The following is a 25,038-nucleotide window of genomic DNA, read 5'->3' on the forward strand; positions in this document are numbered from 1 at the left end:
ATATATATATATATGTACATATATATATATATGTTTTATCTTTTATCTTTTCCTTGTCGCAGTCATTTGATTATGGACTGGGGCACCGCCTTCAAGAATTTTTGTCGAATGAATCGACCCCATTACTTATTCTATCGATCTCTTTGCTGAACCGCTAAGTTACGGAGACGTAAACATACCAAGACCGGTTATCAAGTAGTGCTGGGGAACAAACATAGACACAAAGACACACACGCGCACACACATAAACAGACACGCACACACACACACACAACACACACACACACACACACACACACAAACAGATATATATATATATACGTGTGTGCGTGCACGCGCACGCGCACAAATACAAACACATATACATACATACATGCATACATAAATACATACATACATACATACATACATACATACATACATACATACATACATACATACATACATATATACATACATATACTTCTTTCAAAACAACCCCGGGTCGAACGAGAGCAAGAATCCTAAAAAACTCATTCGACCCAGGGTTCATTTTAAAGTGCAGGAAAGAAGTATTCTGTCAACGCTTTCATCTAAGACGTTTCCTACTTCAGAATTGGAATTCGCCATTCGTTGAATAGTTTTGCAACAGCTCACTAGAATATCACCGCGACCAGAGTCGGTGTAAAAGGCTTAACACCGTCCTGTCCGTAGCACGGAGAATTATGATCAACTGACCGTTACGTATTCATCCCTCGGGTTGTAGAGGGTCTGATGAGCCGCCTATACTGCTAAACACTTTATAGGTGCGAAACCAATTCTCTTCCTATGACCCGTCATAAACTTTAACTTCCTAAAAATATATATTACTGTTCTAATACTTTAGAGTGTGCTTCTTTTACGGATACATGAACTTCTGACCGATTTATATAGCGTCAGTATGTTTTGTGTGTGTGTGGTGTGTGTGTGTGTGTGTGTGTGTGTGTGTGTGTGTGTGTGTGTCTGTCTGTCTGTCTAATTTTGTGTAGTGATTGTGGAAGGAAAGGTAGCTTAAACTGTAGAAAAGTTTTGGGCAAAAAATATAATACAGGTATAAATTGTTATTGCGGTTGTTTAGGCTACAATCAATCTTAATGAAGAACTAGGACATTTTGACAGTCTGCAGTCTGAAAATAAAAAAACATTGTATATATATATATGTGTGTGTGTGTATGTGTGTGTGTGTGTGTGTGTGTGAGTGTGTGTGTGTGTGCCGTTTCTTAGGTGTCATCAGTATTGCAATAGTTGTAGCTCATCCTCAACGGACGCGAAATTTAGACATACACTAAAATGAGAACACCTTTGTGGTATAGATAATTTGTATAAATGAGACAAAATGAGAGAAGAGAAATAACTTAGTGTCTAATGCCATATATTTGAATAGCAAAGATGAATAAGCATATATTAAATGACATATAGGTTAAATTCTTGATGCTTTGATAATCTCTCCACTTCCAAAGGAGATAAAGTAATCGATTGGGGGCAACAGGTAACAACCCCAAATGAAAAGGGGAGGTAATTTTAGGTCTTTAGAATTCTCCAACATTTATATGCTATTTAGAAAAAGACAGCCTCAGACATGAGTTTCTGCCTCAGTAGACGTCATTTTCACAGCAATTGTGCTTCAGCTGACGAGGCAACTAGATATATACGCCTATATGTATGTGTGAATGCATGCACGTATGTATACATCTATGTTTGTATTATATATGTGCGCATCTGTTACATGTTCAAAGGTTACGTCAGTACTCAGAAATCAACACCGGAGCAATTAGCACACACATGTCTACACACTCACACATACACGTAGAACTCACAAACATAAACGGACTTATATTCGTATTTGTATGTATGTATGTATATATATATATATATACATATTTATCTGTATATCTCTGTATGTATATGTATATCTGTATATATATATATATATATATATATATATATATATATACATATATATATATATATGTAGGTATATGTATATATATATATATATATATACATATATATATATACATATATATATGTGTGTGCGTGTGTTTATATATATATATATATATATATATATATATATATATATATTATACAGATATACATATACATACAGATATAGATATACATATATAGATATATATGTATGTATGTATATATATTATATATATATATATATGCTTGTTTCTGTATATATTTGTACGTCTGTGTGTGCGTGTATGTGTGTGTGTATATGTGTGTGTGTGTGGTGTGTGTGAGTGTGTGTGTGTGTGTGCCGTTTCTTAGGTGTCATCAGTATTGCAATAGTTGTAGCTCATCCTCAACGGACGCGAAATTTAGACATACACTAAAATGAGAACACCTTTGTGGTATAGATAATTTGTATAAATGAGACAAAATGAGAGAAGAGAAATAACTTAGTGTTCTAATGCCATATATTTGAATAGCAAAGATGAATAAGCATATATTAAATGACATATAGGTTAAATTCTTGATGCTTTGATAATCTCTCCACTTCCAAAGGAGATAAAGTAATCGATTGGGGGCAACAGGTAACAACCCCAAATGAAAAGGGGAGGTAATTTTAGGTCTTTAGAATTCTCCAACATTTTATGTATGCTATTTAGAAAAAGACAGCCTCAGAATGAGTTTCTGCCTCAGTAGACGTCATTTTCACAGCAATTGTGCTTCAGCTGACGAGGCAACTAGATATATACGCCTATATGTATGTGTGAATGCATGCACGTATGTACCATCTATGTTTGTATTATATATGTGCGCCTCTGTTACATGTTCCAAAGGTTACGTCAGTACTCAGAAATCAACACCGGAGCAATTAGCACACCATGTCTAAACACTCACACATACACGTAGAACTCAAACATAAACGGACTTATTTCGTACATTTGTATGTATTAGTATATATAAATATACATATTTATCTGATATCTGTATGTTATGTATATCTGTATATATATATATATTTATTATATATATATATATATACATATATTATATATATATGTAGGTATATGTAAGATATATATATATATATACATATATATATATACATATATAATGTGTGTGCGTGTGTGTTATATATTATATATATATATATATATATATATATATAATATACAGATATACATATACATACAGATATAGATATACAATATAGATATATATGTATGTATGTATATATTGTATATATATATATATATGCTGTTTCTGTATATATTTGTACGTCTGTGTGTGCGTGTATGTGTGTGTGTATATGTGTGTGTGTGTGTATTTATGTGTGTGTGAGTGCATTTATGTGTGTGTTTGTGTACATGTATGGGGATTGGCATTGTTTCATATTTTTGCAGACCCGTTAAACACATACCAAATGATCATTCGCAACAGGTTTCAGAGGGGAAATTTGATTTACAACCATATCACAATTTCTTTCCTTGCATATAATCTCCCGTACCATGCCTTATCCTTTCTCCCTCTCTTTCTCTCTCCCTTCCTCTTTCTCTCTCTCCCTTCCTCTTTATCTCTCTCCTATCTCCTCTCTCTCTCTCTCTCTTCTCTCTCTTCTTCTCTCTCACTTTCTCACTTTCTTTGTCTCTCCCAATCTTTATTTCTTTCTTTCTCTTTCACTTTCTCTTCTACCATACACATTAATTTCTTTCCATCGTATATATGTGTGTGTGTGTATGTATGTATTATATATATATATATATGTATGTATACGGGGGTATATGCATGTACATGTGTATGTCAGCATATGTGTGTCTGTGTATGTATGTATGTATGTATGTATGTATGTATGTATGTATGTATGTATGTATCTATGTATGTATGTATGTATGTATGTATGCAAGTATGTATGAGTGTATAAACTAGCTTTCTTCCTCTTGTTCTTATTTTATTCTAATTACAATTACACAGTAATATTTTGACGTGTGTGCGTGCGGGCATTTTATCTTTTCTGTTACTTGTTTCAATCATTAGACTGCGGCAATACTGGAGCAAAGTGTTTGTTTAATAGCTTAACGAATATAAACACCATGTGCTTCCTTTCTGACCATATGCATATCTTTTATTATCATTAAATTTTCTTCAATGAGTTATGGCACACACACACACGTTCACACATATACATACTCGTATGTGTGTCTACGTACGTTCATGCCTATTTTAATTATTTGAAATCATTCCGTAAGGAAGAAGCTGGTTTCTCCCAAAAATACGAGGCTTTATCAATGGAATATAGATTACAAAAAGAAATTCATATCTTAAACTTGAAAAAAGTCTTGCATATTTTTACTGTTCCGCTTACAGATTGTAATGTTAATGTGCGAGTTAGCTGGCTGGTTTCTTTTTCTGAAAACCCCCCAGCTTAACCATAACCAACAAAGCCAAGTATAGCAATTATTATTGATGCCAAAGTAAACTTATTTTCCAGATTTAGAACTTGGAAGTTTTGAAATAGTTGTTCGTAGTTAGCCTCTTTATGTATGTATGTATGTATGTATGTATGTATGTATGTGTATGTATGTATGTATGTATGTATGTATGTATGTATGTATGTATGCGTGTATTTATGCATACATTTCTATATTTAAGAGATGAGGAATTATGTACAGATATTTGTCATCATCTTGTTTTTTTGTTAACACGTTTCGGCTGATATACTCTCCAGCCTTCATCAGGTGTCTTGGGGAAACTTTGAACCAGGGTTCTCATTCCTAAGGTATTTTTCGATGTTGTGTTATTATTATTATATTATTATTATGTATTATTATTATTATATTATTTTTATTATTTATTATTATTATTATTATATTATTATTATTATTATTATTATTATTATTATTATTATTATTCAGGTCACTGCCTGGAATCGAACTCTTAACCGCTACGCCATATGCCCGTGGGCAATTATGGACTGAATTTTAGGGCTAATATTTTCCTATACTTCCTATACTTCCTTAATACTGGCTCCCATATGCTATTCGTGTCTGCACTCAGTCTGCTTAGGAATGAGAACCCAGGTTCCAAATTTCCCTAAGGCACCTGATGAATGTATGTATGTATGCATGCTTGTATGCATGCATGCATGTACGCATGTATGTATGTGTGCGAGTGAATTTGATACGCGGTAAATGTGTGAAATTCCGTTGTGTGTGTATGCACCGGAACGCTGAAATACTCGGGTTGGTGTCCGAGAGCGCAGTAAGCCCACTGGAAATGTAGAACCCTTGGTTTTTGTAAAAGTATCACTCTAGGAGACGGTTAACTCGTATATAAAACGCGCTGCTCAACTAAGCGCTTTGCTTATCTCTGGGTTTCTTTGTGTTGCTAGTGAGAGTCGTAGCAGTGTTCTGAAAGCTGCACTCGACCTAAAACATTTGCACGGGCACTAATGACACTCTGTTAGCGATTCCTTTGCGTTTCCCAGGAGACGGGGTTAATTTCAAAGTACTTCAGCGAGCCTTTGAGCGCTTTTTCTGTCCACCTTGCGTGCGCTTGCCTTCCACCAGTTCGCTGTAAAACTGGCTCCTGGAGAGTCGCGTGTCAAGCATTCAAACGAGGTGGCAAGCCCACCTGACTTCCGCTCTCCTCACCTGCGTGTAAATGCTTGGCAGATCACTCGAAAGACGACCTCCGTCTTGACAGGTGATTTTCAATAGCTTTCTCAGCAAATTCCTATAGTGAAAGAGGAGAATATATGAGACTATTCTGATAACATGATGAAGGAGGAATGATTGATCTGTGAGGCACAATTGTGAGTACATAGATTGTACTCCACCTTGATAAGTAATACTTATTACTTTGATATAAATCTTGATGGAATGTCGGTCAATAATATACGTATGTATATTGTATGAATATATGTATTATGAATGCATCTTTGGCCTATAGTTGGGTATTTAAGTGTTAGCTGCAGCACTATATTTGATGTTCTCCACCCTTATCTGTTATCTTTTATTTGTTTCAGTCATTTGACTGCAGCCATGCTGGAGCACCGTCTTTTAATTTTAGTTGAATGTATCGATCCCAGTACTTCTTTTTCTAAAAGCCTGGTACTTAAACTATCGGTCTCTTTTACCAAGCCGCTAAGTTAAGGGCACATTTACACAACACCACCAGTTATCAAGGGGTGGTGGGGAATAAACACACACACACACACACGCACGCACAGACACATGTACACACACACACTGACATAAGCACGTGCGCAATCACACACACGCGCACAGACACAAGTACACACACACACACATACACATACGCACAGACACACTCACATACACACACGTACGGACACAAGCACACACACGCATAGGCACAAATACGCACACACACATACACACACACACGCACGCACAGACACAATTACGCACACACACACACACACACACACACACACACATATATATTGTGAAGGCGCATGGCTCAGTGGTTAGAGTGTCAGGCTCACAATCACGAGATAGTGAGTTTGATTCCCGAACCGAGCTGTGTGTTGTGTCCTTGAGCAAGACACTTTATTTCATGCTACTTAGCTGTAGAAATGAGTTTCGATGTCACTGGTACCAAGCTGTATCGGCCTCTGCCTTACCCTTAGATGACATCAGTAGCGCGGAGAGGGGAAACTGGTATGCATAGCCGATCGCTGGTCTTCCATAGACAACCTTGGCCGGACTTGTACCTCGGAGGGTAACCTTTTAGGTGCAACATCATGGTCATTTATGTCCGAAGAGTGTCTTTACCCTATATATATAAGAGAGGTATTGGTATCCAGAAGGCGGCGAGCTGGCAGAAACGTTAGCACGCCGGGCGAAATGCTTAGCGGTTTTTCGTCTGCGTTACGTTGTGAGTTCAAATTCCGCCGAGGTCGACTTTGCCTTTCATCCTTTCGGGGTCGATAAATTAAGTGCCAGTTACGCACTGGGGTCGATGTAATCGACTTAATACCAAGTCTGTCCTTGTTTGTCCCCTCTGTCTTTAGCCCCTTGTGGGTAATAAAGAAATAGGTATCCAGAAGACCCAAGGTGACAGGTAAGGCTATGTAAGTGCTATGCAAAAGGAACAGGCGAGGAGAGAAGAAAGAAAAAAGAAAGAGGAAGTGAAAAGGAAAAAAAAGGAGTGTTACTTGGTGGTCAAGATATTGTGAGAAGGAGGGAAAGGAGTAGGGGAGGGAAAGGAGTAGGGGAGGGATAGGAAGAGATAAGAATGTAAGGAATGAATATGTGTGAAGAGTGGGAGGTGGGGTGATATGTTTGAAAGGCACTAAGGTGGAGTGATGGGTACAGAAGGGGTGGAGTTACTAAAGTAAGAAGTGATCCTCCAAAAAGAAAGGAAGAATAAGATATAATGGTCAAGTTTCTAAAAATAGCCGGAAGTATTTATTGCGCTGGCTAATGTGGTAGTGGGGGGGTGCTGAGGAATCACAGAGAGAAAGAAAGAAATGTATATTGATATACTCACGCGCGCGCACGCATACATATACGTGTGTATATTCACTATTATATAGGCCCGCATACTTATGTACTTAAACCCATACGCATATATGCATATATATATATTTATATATGTGTAGATATATGTGTGCGTGTGTTTGCGTGTTGGCATGTATGTGTATATGAGTGTGTGTATGTATGTGTATGTATATATATATATAAGCGATAGTCTTCTTATTTACCTAAAATTCTATTTATTCATTTATTTACTTTATCACTGATTCTTTTGACCACTCCCCTAAGAAAGACAGTTTGTGCCCTGCTTACCCAAAAAATGTCCCCCACCACCACCACATTAAACCTGCCTAAATGTATAAATGCCAAAACTTTTTTGATAGCAAGCTTCCTGATGATTTCATTTGAATGAAACAGTTCTAGTCCTGTAGAAGCTCCTTCTATAAAATAAATTAATTTACTCTGCTATGTATTGAGTACCTTATTTACTGTGGTTAACCCCGACTCAACCCGGGACCTACATATATATATATATATATATATGCACACACACACCACACATAGATATATGCATACACACATACACATGCGTACATATACATACATATGCATACATACACGTATATACACACACGTATATACACACACACTCACACACACCCACGCGCGCACACACACACATACACATATATGTGTTTGTATACACATCCATATACATGCACGCATACATGTATACAAGTCTAAATATGTATTATTAAACAATTAAAAAATAAGCTTGAAGAGTTAAAAAATTAAAAACGGAGACAATGGAAAGTCAAATAGGTTCATTCCTTGCGTTCGAGATATGTACTGTGTGGTGATTTAGGTTGCATTTAGATTTGTGGTAAAATTTGAAGGTATGAAAAAAAGACCGGTGGTTGCATGTACCTACGGCCTCGTTATATTTATTTGGTAGTATTGAAGAGTTGTGTTTTACTATGTGGAAAACCTCTTTTAGGCATAGCTTACAGGCTGAGCGTTGACCCTGGTATGGAAGTCCTGAATCTATTATGGACCAGGACAAGTTGCAAGAAGTATTTCTATTTTTGAGATGATGTATGTGACTGGCGAGTGTTGTGGATTTACTGCATTTCTTATATCTAAAAGAATTGAGATGCGCAGCGTATCGCTGTTTAAAATTTATAGCTGACCCTATATATATGGTTGTAGAATTGTGTGACGTGTTGAGGGCGGTGCATTTATAAATTACGTTAGGTCTTCTGCAACGGGTTTGTAAAGAGCAGATGGTCCCAGGGCGGCAGTTACATAGTAGTGCATTGTGGGGAGGATTCTCAGGAATAGAGGAGGTAATGCTGTCTAAGGAGAAGTTAGATGCAGGTAAAAAGTAAAGGGATACAGTGAACTTGCCGTGGGGAGTGGAATATTCAACGTTTCGGATTCAATCCTTCGTCAGGGGGCAGAGAAAAAGAAAAGAAAAAGAGGAAAAGTCAAACATCCTTTCACCTCCTCTTAATTCTTTTTTACCCTTTTTTAATCCTCCTTCCACACTCTCTCTCTGCAACATTCCTGTATTTACTTACCTCTACTCTCTCCATCACCCTTTTCCTTTTCCTTTCTGCATGCCCTCTCCGATAACTTCTGTTTCATGTTAGCAGCCCGTGTTATTCTGCGTCCATTATCAGTTGCAGCCAGTTTTTCAAGTTAAGGGATGTAAACTCTGTATGACTTTTTTCACTTTTTCTTCTCTTTTTTTCTGCCCCTTGATGAAGGATTGAATCCGAAACGTTGGATATTCCATTCCTCACGGCAAGTTCTCTGTACCCCTTTTACTTTTTCCATATTTTTCAAGTCTTGCCAACGCAGAGCTTCTAGATTATTGCCTGATTATTAAATATGGGTAGATTGGTCTACGTTAGTAACCTTATTATTACTATCATCATTACTATTTCTATCATTATTGTTATTTATCCTATCTGTAATAGTGGTGGAGGAGATGGTAGTAGTATTCTGGTTTGTGTTAGTGGGTTTGGTTGGGTTTCAGTTGTGGTCTAAATTATGAGGTTTGATATTGAACCTATGTGTATGTTGGGCATTCGTGTGTTCAGAGTTGTTACAGTGTAAATTTTGATAATAGAAAGTTTTCGTCTATTAGAGGCTGTTATGACAGACTGAAATTTGGGCGGGGAGGAGTAAGATAGCTTTAAGGTAGAGCTATTAAATATAGAGCAATATTTATATTAACGAGGGAAGTGGAGTCCTGTTCATTAAAAAAGGATTTAGCTAAGTTCTTAACGTTTAGAGAGAAGTGAGGAGTATACCATAGAATAAAGCGTCCGCCGCTTTTTTTTTTTGCTTAGGACCAGTGTATTTTATATTGTTAGAAATTAGTGCGGGGTAATATGGCCCGTTATTGTTAGATGTTTTAGCTTTTGACCTAGTGTTATATATGTGCGTGTGTGGTCTAAGTTGTCTTAATCTGGGTTCTCCCGGGTTCTAGTGTAGTGTATGTGTGGTCTGTTGTGATTCTGATGGTCAGCATGTCGTTGTGATATGATTTGATATATATGTTCCTTGAGCCTAGTATTAAAGAGGTATTTTATTTGTTGGGAGAAGCCACTGGCAGCGAGCGCTTGGTTGAAATATGGGGCGTGGTTATTGAATATTTCCTCAGTGGATGGGAGGTCAGATATACGAATCGAGATACCCTTAACTATATTATCAAAGGTGGATTTGTGGTGACTGGAATGAATGTTTAAGTACTTAAGGTATAGTTAGGTTTCTGATATTGGAAGGTTTAAAGCTACTTCTAAAAAAATTAGTGGTTTTGTGGGAATTTTCAAAAGTAATAGATAGGTTGAGGTTAGAGAAGAATTTGTGTAGATCTTTCCTAACTTGTTCTAAAGAGGATTTATTGATGCACTTTGTGATTAGCAGGGCGTCATCTCTGTAGAGGCCTCCCTTGATGTTAGGGAAATGTATTCGGAGCTGGTGGAGAATGTATAGTCCAACGAAGTTGGTGACTTGGACAGAATCGGATGTTGAACTCTACTGTTTCCCTCTATTTAACCATCTCACATCGTCTCTAATGAAGAGATATCCCTAATATCCCAGAAACAGCTGTAAGACTAACTTTCTCTTTATAAATGTCCTAAAAATTCCACACAGCCTTGACTTTGTCGTCTCATTTTTATTTACACACACACACACACACACACACACATATATATAATATATATATATATATATATATATATATATACATATGCATATATACATACATACATACATACATACATACACATACATACATACATACATACATACATACATACATACACACACACACACACAGGGGTGGACAAAATAATGGAAACATCTAGCATCATAGCATCATAATTTTGAAATAGCTATAAAACCGTCAAAAGCTTGTTTATTTTTATGTTTTTTTAATTTATTATTAGTGTTGCTTAATATGTTTTTTTTCTAAAATTGCTGTTTCTTTTCAGATATCATCAGAAAAAAGGTAATTAAAATTCATTAAAATGACAGATCTATCGGACTTTCAAAGAAGTCAAATTGTTAGTGGTCGTATGGCAGGAGCTAATGTGACGAAAACAACCGAAATATTTGGTGTATCAAGAAGTACTGTCTCAAAAGTAATGACATCCTTTGAGAAAGAGTGAAAAACCTCCTCGTCGAAACAAAACTCCGGAAGCTAATCAAACTTTCAGATAGGGACCGGTGGACTCTTATGCGAATTGTTAGAAAGGATCACAAAATACCGCAGAAATTAATGACCACCTCGAGAACCCAGTTTCCACAAAAACTGCTCGCCAGGAGCTGCACAAAGCCGGATTTCACGGGAGGGCTGAAATCAGAAAACCACTACTTTCAAAATCAAACGTTGCAAAGCATTTAGAATGGAGTAAATACTATAGAATTGGTCCCTAGATCAGTGGGAGAATGTTATTTTCTCGGACGAGTCATCCTTTAGCTTATTTCCAACCACCGGCCGAGTATATGTATGGAGACAGCCAAAAGAAGCATTGGACCCAGACAGCCTTGTTCCAAATGTTAAACATGGAGGAGGATCTGTGATGATCTGGTGGTGCTATATCTTGGAAATCCGCCGGCCCAATGGTTTCCCTTCGTGGAAGAATTAATAGTCAAGACTATTTAAGCATTTTAACTGATCAAATTCATCCTATGGTTGCAGAACTGTTTCCAGATGGAAACGCAATCTTTCAGGATGATAATTCACCAATTCACACAGCTAAAGTTGTAAGTGAATGGCATAAGGAAAATTCTAGTGAAGTTGAACATCTTATCTGGCCACCAGAGTCCCTAGATCTCATTATTATTGAACATTTATGGTACCTTTTAGAAAAAGAAGTAAAGAGTCAATATCTTCTACCATCATCACATACCTCGTAGAATTCAAGCTGTAATTACTGCCAAAGGCGGTCCTACCTGATATTATAAATAGTTGCTTGAAATTTTAAGGTGTTTCTATTATTTTGTCCAACCTCTGAGTGGGTATATATATATATATATATATATTTATATTATATATAGAAGGAGCTTCTAAGGACTAGAACTGTTCCATTCAAGAGAAATCATCAGGCTTCCTGATGATTTCTCTTGAATGAAACAGTTCTAGTTCTGTAGAAGCTCCTTCTATATAATAAATTAATTTTACTCTGCTATGTATTGAGTACCTATTTACTGTGGTTAACCCCGAATCAACCCGGGACCTACATATATATATATATATATTATATATATATATATATATATATATATTATATAATATAATTATTATATATATATATAATATATATATATTATATATATATATGTATATATATTATATATATATATATATATATATAGTGCTTATATATATATATATATATATATATACTATAATATATATATTATATATATATATATCTATATATAGATATATATATATATATATATATGTATATTATATAATATATATATATTATATATATATATATATATGTATATATATATATTATATATATATAGATATATATATATATACATATATATATATATATATATATATGATATATTTAATATATATATATATATACACACACACACGGACGGTTTCCTTCGTTTTCGTCTACCAATCCACTCACACGGCCCGCGCTTTAGTATGTATGTTTTTATGCATCTATCTACAGGTGTGTGTGTCTGGGTGTGTGTCTGTGTGTGTGTGTGGTGTGTTGTTTGTGTGCGTGTGTGTTTGTGTGTGTGTGTGCGTGTGTGTGTGTGCATGTGTGTGTGTTGTGTGTGTGAGTGTATACAGAAGAAGAGTGACAGAGAGAGAAAAGATAAAAGAAGAATGTGCATGTATATATGTAAGTGTGGGTGAGTGGGTGTCAGCACGTAATGGAATGATAGATATAGATAGATAGATAGATAGATAGATAGATAGATAGATAGATAGATAGATAGATAGATAGATAGATAGATAGATAGATAGATAATACATACATACATGCATACTTACATACTTACATACATACATACATACTTACATACAAACATACATACATGCATACATACATACATACATACATACATACTTACATATTTACATACATACATACATACATACATACATACATACATACATACGTACATACATACAAACATACATACATACGTACATACATACATACATACATAAATACACTACATACATACATACATTACGTACATACATACACATACGTAATACATAATACATACTACTACATACATGACATACATACATACATACATACTGCAGACATATACATACATACATACTACATACATACATACATACATACATACATACATACATACATACCATACATACATACATACATACAACATACATACATACTTACATAATACATAATACATCATATTAACTGTATATTTCACCCAACGATTTCTTTGTCAAACAGAAAAAAAAACGACGGAGAACTAGTGAATAATTGAATTACAGGCACAATTATAGACCATTTAACCTACTTCAAACATGCATGAAAAGCAGTAATTTTGACTGTTAATAAAACAGAAATAAATTATAAGAGTAAGCGAATACAATATGCAAGGACAGCGAAGGTAAAGAGACTGTGTTAGTCTATAAATCAAAGGAAATATCATTTAACACTATATTAATACATGCTGACTGGATTTGTTGTATACATGACTGCGCCTGCGTCTGAATGTGTGTGCGTGTTCGTATGTGTGTGTGTGTGTATACGTGAATCTATGCTTATGTGCGTTTGTGTATGTACACATGCATGTATTTGTGTATGAATGAATGAATGAATGAATGAATGAATGTGTCTGTGTGTGTATGTATGTATGTGTGTACACGTATTTCATTGTCTTGCTTTAGTGATTGGAGTGCGCTCAGGCTGGAGGAGTTTTTTCTTAGTTTGTCTGACTTCTGTATCTTTGGGAGGGGGTGGGAGTGCGCGATCAAAGTTACCACAGTTGTTATTCTGTCTGGGACTTGTTCTATCGAACTATTTTCGCCAAACCGCATATTTAAAGGGACGTAAACAAAGCTATACCTATTTCTTTATTACCCACAAGGGGCTAAACACAGAGGGGACAAACAAGGACAGACATAGGTATTAAATCGATTACATCGACCCCAGTGCGTAACTGGTACTTAATTTATCGACCCCGAAAGGATGAAAGGCAAAGTCGACCTCAGCGGAATTTGAACTCAGAACGTAACGACAGACGAAATACGGCTACGCATTTCGTCCGGCGTGCTAACGTTTCTGCCAGCTCGCCGCCGTAAACAAAGACTATACGGTTACCAATCAGTCGGGGACACAACACAACGCACACATACACAATGCACATATACACAGACATATATATATATATATATATATATTATATATATATATATTATATATGTATGTATGTATGTATGTATGTATATATATGTATGTATATATATATACTTATATATATATATATATTCGATGGGTGAATGAATTATCCTATGTTTACCGTTAACATGGAAAATTCAATGAACCGTTACTAGGGTAACGTCAAATCTACTAACGGTTTTTTAAATACTTAATAACGTTCTGTTTATCATGTAGGCAGTCATCGTAATTGTTATAATGTCTTGTTGAGAGAGGCTCTCTTTCTTTCTTTCCTGATGAGAAGATTGCATCTTACAGCGTTTATTCCTTTGGAATAAAACCATGTTGTCTTCGAAACATATGTCGAAAGTAAAGGAATTTTATTAACATCTTCGTTCAACTACATTTATTTATTTATTTATTCATATATATATATATATATATATATATATATATATATAATATATATATATATATATATATATATAATATAGATATATATATATAATATAGATATTACAGTGAACATGCCGTGATGAGTGGAAAATTCAACGTTTCGAACAGGTGCCTTTTACATTGGAGAAACAGGTCGATGCCTAACTGATCAGTTTCGGGACCATAACTGAAACGTACTACTATAAATCCCAGGCCAACCTGTTGTCATCCATTTGAGCGCTACCACTTACCATGGATCCACATTCTCAAGGAAACAGAAGGAATTACATTTCTTATTCGAACTTGGACCCATATTTTCGTCAAGTTTAAATGAACGTTTTCATTCTCCGCCTACGCTTCATTTTAACTCATTAAATCCTTTCTTATCCTTCAACTCTCTTGTCTCCTCATCTTTTCCCTTCAACTCACTTTCGATTTTGCCTGTTTCTTCTCATTCCATTACACTTTCCTTCTGTCTTCTCACACTGTTTCTCCTACCAGTTCTTATCCACGTATGGAACTCACGTGGTTCTGTGTCCCTTATCAGTAGCTACCATTCTTTTTTAACTTACAGGATGTAAAACTCTGCTGTGTTTCATTGATTTCTTTTCTTTCATCTTTCCCCTGAAGGAGGACTGCACGAGACGTTCGATTTTCCACTCCTGGCGATAAGTTCACTGTACTTTTTTATTGGTTTTACAATGTCTTGCCAATGCAGATAGTTTGTGGGTGGGGTGAGAGAGAGAAAGAGGGCGCATGGTTTAGTGGTTAGCATGTTGCACTGACGATCTAGCGATCGTGATTTCAATTCCTAGACCGGATGGTACGTTGTTTCCTTGAACAAAACACTTCATCTCAGTTTGCTCTGAGATCACTTCGACACCTGACGCATGACACCTGCACCTGTTCAGACAACGTCGATTTGATGGAGAGAGTGAGCTAATGTGTGGTATGAACATTTGATCACTATAAAACAAATCATTTGTGCAGGTCGTTCGACAAAAGCTGGACGCTTATACGCCGTCTTTGACAAGAGAGTCCATAACACACACAACGTGTTTCCGACAGTTACCGTTTACCAAATTCACTTACAAGTCATAAGATGAGCTGAGACAATGGTAAAAGTCACTTGCCCCGAGAGCTGCAATACTGGAACTTCTGGAATCATGTGGTTGCGAAGCGAACATATTATCTTATGTGTGCATATATGTTAACTTCCTTTTTCATGTATTTTAATTATTCCCCCAACAAAAACAAGGCTTGGTCGCTTCCATATAACAATATTACAGATTGCCTTTTCGAGATGACCACTTAGGTATTTGATAAAGCAATTTCTAGAGACCGTCTATAATTATAGATATAAATTTATTTTTATAATCAGGAGAGTGAAACTGTTAGTTTTTATACAATTTTTCTTTATTCGTTTTGAAACAGCAGTCCATAAATATTCGCTCGGTTTGATTTTGAAGAAAAACAAAATGTTTGAAGAAAAACATCTAATTCAGCATATGACCACTATAACTACTTAATTTGACTTTGTTCCAAACAATTATATCAGGTTTATACGTGGTAGACGTTTCCCTGAGAATGTTCAAACAAATTTCTTCAACGGGACCCTTCTATGTTTCTATACTATAATGGAGAAAGCTGCTTATTAATTAGGTATGTAACAATTACTAAAAGTATTAAAAGAAAGCAATATTAAAAGCCTGATCGTCTGGAAATATTTTTCATAAATTCATGTTCTAAGAAATTGCCTATAATTTCGAATTCTGAAGTTTATTGAATGTTTTAAACTCCAAATTCTCGCAAATTTAAATATTCTTTGCATTCACTACGTTCACTTCTTCATTAATTTAAATATTCATTATATTCAATGCTAAGTAGATTTTAATGTTTAATAATAAACAATATTAATTCGTTGCAGGCAACATTTTACGTTTTTATTCGCAACTGTCTCTCATTCTCGCTCGCCTCTATTTTCATTAATGATAATTTAATAATAGCTATATAACTTTGATACGAGACACAATTTCAAGAATATTATCATTTTCCGAAGTTTATTAAATGAATATTTTTGAGAAAATGAAAATTATTTAATATACCGGTATTATTATTATTATTATATTATTATTATTATTATTATTATTATTATCATCATCATTTTAACTGAAGAAAGGATTTTCTTGGTATGGCTACAAGAAATACATATATATATATGTATATAATATATATATATATATATATATATAATATATATATATATATATATATATAATAATATATATAATATATATATACACATATACATATATATATATATTATATATCATATATATATATTATATATTATATAATATATAGTATATATACACATATACATATATATATATATATATTATATATATATTATATATATATATATAAGGCGCATGGCTCAGTGGTTAGAGAGTGAGAGCTCACGATCATGAGGTTGTGAGCTCGAATCCCGGACCGGGCTGCGTGTTGTGTTCTTGAGCAAGACACTTTATTTCACGTTGCTCCAGTTCACTCAGCTGTAAAAATGAGTTGCGACGTCTCAGGTGCATTTGCTTTTCCTTTGGATAACACTGGTGGCGTGGAGAGGGGAGGCCGGTATGCATGTGCGACTGCTGGTCTTCCATAAACAACCTTGCCGCCGAGGTCGACTTTAACTTTCATCCTTTCGGTGTCGATAAATTAAGTACCAGTTACGCACTGGGGTCGATGTAATCGACTTAATACCTATGTCTGTCCTTGTTTATCCCCTCTATGTTTAGCCCCTTGTGGGTAATAAAGAAATAGGTAACTTTTACCATAGCTTTGATACGAGTGAAATTGCGTTGAAGGCAAAGTGCGCGGAATCCCAGTCGCGTGTATTATACTTATTGAGCTTTGGTTTTTGCTTCCATTCTTTACCCAGTCAGTCTGAGAGACCCTTCTAAAAGTTATATGCGCAACCTTTTCTTTTTTCTGAGAAGTTAAAGCCTAAAAAGAGGCCTACCACAGACATGCTGTTCGGCACTTTACCACTGCAACCAACCAGAGCCAACATTCTTTTCCCCCCGTTTACCGACAACCTAAAGTGCTTAACCTATCCAGAGATAACAAATGTACTATTCGGGCGCTGTGAAACCCCTTAGTAATGTATGGGGTTATGATAGGTGTAGACTAAGGCGGTTGTAACTTGTCTATGATGACGGGAGGGGTAGTGTTTTCTTTTCTTTCAGGAGTTGTGATGGGAAGGTAAGTTTTAAGGAAGAAGGAATGGTAGGGAGCATGTAAATGTTATTTCCTCCCCGTCCACCAACCCATTTCTTGTCCCTTTCTTAAACTTTGTGAGTAATGAGTGCACGAGCTTCTAGGATGTGTGGACCTATGAATGTGTGTGCGCTTGTGTGTATGTGTATGTGTGCGCGCACGTCTTTGTGTGTGTGTGTGTGTGTATATAGATAGACAGATAGATTGATAGATAGACAGATAGATAGATAGATAGATAGATATATAGATAGATAGATAGATAGATAGATAGATAGATAGATAGATAGATAGAAAGATGCATACACATATATATAAATATATATATATATACACACACATATATATACACACATATATATATATGTGTGTATGTATGCATGTATGTTTGTGTATGTTTGAGCGTGTGTGTGTATGCGTGTGGACTCGTATTAATGTATATGTGTGTTCGTATAAGTGTTAGATTTTATGAATGAGTAAATGTTAGGAGAGACAGTGAAGTGTGGGTTATAGACAATATAATAACCTGACAACCAGTCCTGCTGATAGTATCTGGTTAACAAAATTTCAGTTAATAAAATTTTGGAAACGCATTTGTACTATACAGTACCTTTCTCCTGATATCATGTACGTCAACAGTTTTCTGTCAGAAACGTTAAAAGTTTCCGCTCCTAGCACTAGACAGACTTATTCCATTTTGCATACCTTTTAAACTGATTCTTACTAACGAAAACTGCTAGTTGTTTCCATTGACTTAGTTACCATTTTCCTTTCTTTGATTAATACTTCTTTTCCAATCCACAGACAATATCGGCTGACGAAATTTTTGTCAGTATGGCGGATGACACTATTGCATCGCCTAATTTCATCGCAAATTGTAGATCATCAGCAGTAGCTAAGCACTGAATGTTAGATCGAAAAATTGGTCAAACAGATATAGTATAACACTAGCTAAACAGCCAGTGATGCCACGAAAAGTGAGCAGGTTGTGAATTAATTTATCTATTAGCGATAGAAGTAACCTCTGTATCGAATATTCATTAGCACATTCAACCTAAATTGGAAGTGTTGTTTGGAACGTCTTAGACGTTCACCGCAGTCTAAGGCGTTCTAAAGAAACCATCCAATTTGTGCTAATTAATGTTCGATACAGAGACTGCTTCTATCACTAATAACTAATATATGTATATGTTTATGTATATATATATGTGTGTGTGTGCGCGTACATGTATTTACGTATATGTACTTATATACATATGAGTGTGTGTGTGTGTGTGTGTGTGTGTGTGTGTGGTGTGTGTTGTGTGTGTGTGTGTGTGTGTGTGTTTGTATGCTAGAGTGTTACTCGTCATATGACGAGTAACTTTGGAAGCACATTTTTAACATCATAGGCAATATCAGAAAGTATGGCATACATACAATAATTATTTTAAAAAGCTGTATCAAATTTAACGATTCCTATACAAAATGATAAAATGGGTACTAATTTTCAAAAGAAAAATACTTATTACCTTAAAATAGAATTAAAAGAACATATTTCTCCTATATATAGCTCCTCTCATAACTACTGTGCCATTTACTCTCGCTCACTCACTCACTCACTAACTCTCTCTCTCTCTCTCTCTCTCTCTCTCTCATCCTGTTGCCATCAAGCCTAGTATGTACCATCATTCTGTACATCTTTAACTCTCTTTGTATTTCTCTTTTATTCTCATGCCCCCTCTCTATATACTCTTTACACTTTTGCTCTTTTACTTGTTTCAGTCATTTTACTGGGGCCATGATGGAGCACCGCCTTTAGTCGAGCAAATGGACTCCTGGACTTATTCTTTGTAATCCTAGTACTTATTTTATCGGTCTCTTTTGCCGAACCGGCATCGGTTGTCAGGCGATGTTGGGGGTACAAACACAGACACACAAACATATACACAACATTCATATATATATATATATATATATATATATATATTATATATATACATATATATATATACATATATATATATATACATATATATACGACGGGCTTCGTTCAGTTTCTTTCTGCCAAATCCACTCACAAGGTTTTGGTCGGCCCGAGGCTATAGTAGAAGACACTTACCCAAGGTGCCACGCAGAGAGGCTGAACCCGGAACCATGTGGTTGGTAAGCAAGCTACTTACCACACAACCACTCCTGCGCCTACACGATGTAAATTTTCACTGGAGAAATCCACCAGACAGACAGACAGACAGACAGAAAGACAGACAGACAGATAGATAGATAGATAGATAGATAGATAGATAGATAGATAGATAGATAGATAGATAGATAGATAGATAGATAGATAGATAGATAGATAGATAGATAAGTTTCTTTATTGGCCACACAGGGCTGCACACAGATGGGACAAGTTACAAGGTAGAGCTTTTCTTTTGGGGGATGAAAAAAACAAAAAACAAAAGAAACAATAAAAAAAGAATGGGGTGGCGTAGGTTTTCGATCAAGAGGGATCGTAAAAGGGAAGAAAAGAACAAAAAATAAATAAATAAATAAAATAAAAATAAAAAGATAAAAATAAAAAAGAAGAAAAGGAAAAGGAACAAAAGAAAAGAGAAATGAAAAAAGAAGAAAAAAGGGGAAAAAAGGGGGAAGAGGAAGAAAAAAAAACGATCAATAGGGATCGTGTATCACAGTGTTATGATATATGGTGTAAAGGGGAAAGCAAGTAAGGTTTATCCGTGGGAAGAAAAGCGTACGAAAAAGACCACAGTAACCTTGGTCAATATTGTTATATGTTACCACATTTGTTTGCAAGTGGGTAACCCTCTGTTTTCAATTTCTGGGTTCATAGGATTATGCTCAAGGTGGCTTCGTCATTCATACGTGCCATCCTTGCTACATTCACCCATCTTTTTTTAAAACATTCGCTTGACAAAACTTTTCAAGTGGTACTTGAAGAAGTTGATGAGAGATTGACCAGAGAGGAAAGTGTTTGTCTCCAATCCTTTCAGACGCGTCCACCAGATACATTCTTTCGCCATAGCCACAAGGATGATGAAAATAGCTCTTCCTTCCCGTTTGAAGGAAGGAGGCGTGACAATATTGACGATAGACTCGGCTGATGAACCGACTCGTCCCACACGTGACAGCAGTTGTTCGACATAAGCCCACAGGTCGGAAATTGTTGGACTTAGATGGATAAATAGATAGGATTCCGAGATCTCATGAGAGCTATAAACACTGTAAATATTTAGCTGGTCTTTGACACAGCACTTTACGATCCACTTGATATAGATAGCAAAAGAAACACTATCGGTTATAATATACGTAATATGCTACAGTCATTTGGTTTTATAAGTTCGCACACGCTCATAGAAGCGGTACGAAACCCAACACAGCCAGCAGTGAATATAAATCATTGGCTTTTAAACTTATCTAAAGAAGGCCCAATAATCACTTCAGTTCGTTCTTCGCTCGCTCTCGTACATTATGCTTGAACATAACATGTCCGGTATCTGACATGACGTGCTTGGAGATTAGGTTATGGATTTGAAATGGGCTTTACATTAAAACTTCCCTTTATTTCAGAATACCAGAATGCTATACATGGATATAAGAATGTATATTTACAAACCCACACACTCCCTCCCCCCCCTCTCTCTCTCTCCCCATGTTTTGAAATAAAAGAAGATTTCTAATGTAAGCCTCATTTCAAATATACATTCTTATATCCATGAGAGAGCACATACTCTCTCTCACTCTCTCTCACTCTCTCTCACTCTCTCTCACTCTCTCTCTCTCACTCTCTCACTCTCTTTCTCCCTCACTCTCTCGTACACACAGACACACACACACACATAAATAAACGCCTACGCCTGCCCGTACACACACATAGACACGTGCATTCACTCCACCTGTAAGTTACCAAAGATATCTTTACATAAGTCTTAGTAAAGCAAAGTGTTTGTTTCAAATTGTGGCACAAGGCCAGCATGTTCAGGGGAGAAGGTAAGTTGCTTACACCGACCCTGCTATTCAAGTGGTACTCATTTTATGGATCCCGAATTGATAGAAGGTAAAGTTGACATCGGCGGAATTTGAACTTAAAGGCAGAAGACATGCCGCCAAGCATTGGCCCACCGGGGGCTGTGCAAGCGATTCTGCCAGCTCGTCCTCTTAAGAGAAAAAAAAAACAGTGACACAAAATATTAGAAACTAATTTGCAATTTATTAAATTTCAAGCAAATACACTTCACGGGTAGAATTCACTCACGTAAAGTACCCGCAAATTTTGTATACCGTATATTCTCGTGTACAAGTCGAATTTTTAGTCCATTTTCTATGGTCAAATTTATGGAGTCGACTATTACATGGATACTACTTTTGAGGGGTTGAAATTCAAGTTAGAATCCGAAGTACCGTATCAGCGGCAGAAATCAAACTGATCTCTGGGCGAATAAAAACAAAAGCACAATGAATTACAGCAATATTACCAATTATATGAGTCAAAACACAAGTCCTAGTAAAACATAAAGATTTAGCGATTAATTGAATGTTTTTAGGCTTACCAAAGACATAACTTTGTACGGATTCAGACAGCGATGTTTGCCAGAGTTTGCCAATAGTGCTGTCTGTAAAAGACGTTTCTCACCGTGTAAACAACGAGTGTATGATGCATGTGTGTATTGTGCTTGGAGATGTATGCAGGCTTGCAGCATATCCTGTGCATACATTTTTTAAATGGTGATGTAGCACCCATCAACAAATGTGCAGTGCTTGCTATTAAATGGTGTTTTACTATAAGCACCGAGCATTCCATTATAAGCACCAAGCATTCTACCTAGTGTGCAGGCTACACTAAGGTAGACAACTTTTGTAACAGTGTTATTTCTACGTACAGGATAATACGGTACCTTGACCTACAACTGTCGTCTTGTTGTTCGTGAAATACTGGTGTCGACTTTTACACTGGGTGTATGGAAAATTCCCAATTTTTTAGCCAAAAATAAGAGGTCGACTTTTACATGAGATCGACTATTACTCGAGTAACTTTCGGAATTGGAACAATATAGAAAAACACTCGTCAAACATTAAGAATTTGTTTTCTTGCTCTCAACAGCTAGACCCCCAAAAACTTCATAAAGGACGAGAGCAATAATATATAAATATATCATATACATCACACACACACACACAATATATTGAAAACAGGAAAAATAAACACAGAGAAAGGGCCCTTCATCAATTGTCGGCTGTCTATCTATTCCTCATTTCGAGCATTCAACGACAATTTGAGTCTTTAAAGACAGTTGCTCCCATAAATTCTAAAATAAAACTTAGGATTTATGGGGGCGTCAAAGTTGAGAACAAAAACATGACAGTGGAGACATACAAGGAAACCGAACGAAAAAAACATGGAGGTCCTTAGACCAGAAAGAGAGGAAAATAACAGCTTTCACTATTTGCCTCTCGTTCGGGTCTAACAACCCTCCATGTTTGTTTTCGCTCGGTTTCCTAGTATGTTTCTACTGTCATGGAAACATACATAGTTCCATAGTTCTTCCAAGTTCTATAAAGGAAATACTCTGTCACGTATCGGTTAGATGTATCTCCCACTGCTCATTTGAGTGCACAAGAAGAATCACTGTAACTTTGAAAATGTATATATCATTTCCCTCTTCTCTTGTGTTTGTATGATGCCTTCAAACAAAAACGTTAGGCTTGCATTGTACTGCTAGATAGTTGTTCTTTCAGCGAGATGGCCACATCTGGTGCCCATTCCTTGTTGGTATCAGTAGCAAGTGAGGTTAGATTTCCCCTTTGTAGCTGACGTTAAAATTCCAAAATTATTTTCATTAGGTAAAATGTGCCTGTTGTTGTTGCTAAACGTGTCGTTCTAATCACATTTGTGTTGTTGATTATAGAAATGTCATATTTTTCGCATGTAATTTACAGCAATTGTATGCCTACATACCTGCACACACACACACACACACGCGCGCGCGCGCGCGCACACACACTCATATATATATATATATATATACTAAGCAATAAGGGTTTAGCAACGAGTTGCCTTACCACATACCGAATTTAGAAATAGCAGTCAAAGGGTTATAGCTATTTCTTCTACTAAAAAGGGAGATCTCAGTAAAACAGCATTTGGAAGGCACAAACAGGTAAGAGAGAATGAATTGACTGCAATCTATCATACATTTTTTTAGTTATCACGGACGTACGTTTCGAAATCAAGTTTTAAGGAAAGCATACGAATTAAATATTAAATATTAAATATAAATAATTCTATCTTACCGAAACTTCTTTTCTCTTCAGCGTAGAATACTATAATCATAAATGATTATATATGAATTTTGAGATACCAGAAGGCACCAACTCCACTCAGTATCAGAGCGAGCTAGAACCCGTGGAGTTGGTGCCTTCTGTATCTCAAAATTCAATATATAATCATTTATGATTATAGTATTCTACGCTGAAGAGAAAAGAAGTTTCGGTAAGATAGAATTATTTATTATTTAATATTTAATATTAATTCGTATGCTTTCCTTAAAACTTGATTTCGAAACGTACGTCCGTGGATAACTAAAAAATGTATGATAGATTGCAGTCAATTCATTCTCTCTTACCTGTTTGTGCCTTCCAAATGCTGTTTTTACTGAGATCTCCCTTTTTAGTAGAAGAAATAGCTATAACCCTTTGACTGCTATTTCTAAATTCGGTATGTGGTAAGGCAACTCGTTGCTAAACCCTTATTGCTTAGTATTACTTAAATTTCCTCGAATGAGGCTTTTACATGCCGAAGACTACTTGGGTAATTGATAATTTTTCCAAATTAATTAATTTCACCCTTCATTATTACGGATAACCATATTTTATCTCAGTAGATGACCATAGCATCTTGTTTTGGCTACACGCGGGTGGGAAGGGGCTGT

The sequence above is a fragment of the Octopus sinensis genome, linkage group LG2, assembly GCF_006345805.1.
Source record: "Octopus sinensis linkage group LG2, ASM634580v1, whole genome shotgun sequence".
Classification (NCBI taxonomy): domain Eukaryota; kingdom Metazoa; phylum Mollusca; class Cephalopoda; order Octopoda; family Octopodidae; genus Octopus; species Octopus sinensis.